Source organism: Cicer arietinum, chromosome 3 (assembly GCF_000331145.2).
Source record: "Cicer arietinum cultivar CDC Frontier isolate Library 1 chromosome 3, Cicar.CDCFrontier_v2.0, whole genome shotgun sequence".
Classification (NCBI taxonomy): domain Eukaryota; kingdom Viridiplantae; phylum Streptophyta; class Magnoliopsida; order Fabales; family Fabaceae; genus Cicer; species Cicer arietinum.
In genome coordinates, this window is record NC_021162.2 from 32,556,448 (window position 1) to 32,557,724 (window position 1,277).

Sequence of the window (1,277 nt, forward strand, 5' to 3'; positions counted from 1 at the left end):
AAAGGAAATAGAAAAGAAAGGAAAGGAAAGAGAATAGAGGAAAGAAAAAAGGAAAGAAAACTAAATCCATCGTCTTCTTCCTCTGTGACCGTGAACCAAATTCCCTCATTTCTCCCGTTTTCATTTTCGTCGCTTTCTTCTCTTCAAAACTAGTAACCCAAGGTTGGGTGAGAGTTAGATCAAGGTTTTCGCAACTCCACTCTTCCTCTTTGATTCGAAAACGAAGAAAAACGGTTTTTAAGATCCAAACACAAACCCCTCCGTTTCTTCTAGATCCAAACCTCATTTCTCGAAGAGATAGAAGGGAAAGTTGCTCACCACCAGTGCTAGTGAACTAATTTGGAAGCGGCGTTGCGAGTCGAGATTTTACCGGAATTACTCGCGGAACCGGAAACGCACGTTAAAGCTAACGTTGAGGTAAGGGCTCCTTCCAAACTTCTAGTTGCATTAGGGACTTATCTGTGGTTGTGTGGGAAGGAATTTGTTAGGTGGTACGTTTATGATTTACGTATTTTAGTAAATCGTGCTGACCCGTGATAGGTGGCACCTCGGTAATTGGTACTTTGGCCTGCGATAGGCGGTACAATTATGATTTACGGCCCTTCGAGGAGGGTTTTGGTTTGGAATTCTGAGTCCATGCATTTTGGCATATACGCATTGCATTAGGGTGCCTGGCACGCGAGTCATGTTTGATGTATGATCGAGTGATTTGAATTTTGATTTATCGTGGTAATTGCGTTGAAAATGCTAAGTGTTATGTGTTGATTATTGTGTGTAAGTATGATGGTTATCGAGATCCCAATTGCCGTGGTAATCGCGTAGGAATTGCTAAGTGTTAGGTTGTGAACTTGATTAGGAATGACTTGAGTTAATGCATGAATTTTTGGAAAAACGATCAGGGAAATCGATTTCCCAATCGATTGGATAGTAAACAGGGACTTGGCCAAATGGACAAAATCGATTAGCCAATCGATTTTGTAATCAGTTTTCGAAAATCATTTACGAAATCGATTGCCCAATCGATTGGGCCTAAGTCAGGGACTCATCCATATTCGACCAAATCGATTTGGAAATCGATTGGCCATTAAGTCAGGGGCTCAGCTATCCTGTCAATCGATTGCCCAATCGATTGAATCAAGCCAGAGTTCAAAATTTCACTAAAAACCTTCAGGAAATCGATTTGGAAATCGATTGGTATTAAGTCAGGGGCTCAGTACTCACTCAATCGATTGCCAAATCGATTGATTCAGCCCAGGATTCTATTTTCATTAAAAACC

At 41.1% G+C, this 1,277-nt stretch overlaps 1 long non-coding RNA gene across 1 annotated transcript in view; it reads right to left on the minus strand.

The window, feature by feature from the left end:
* Nucleotides 1-1,277, minus strand: part of LOC140919555 (uncharacterized) — a 22,801-nt gene that overhangs the window by 2,805 nt on the left and 18,719 nt on the right. The window lies entirely within an intron of this gene.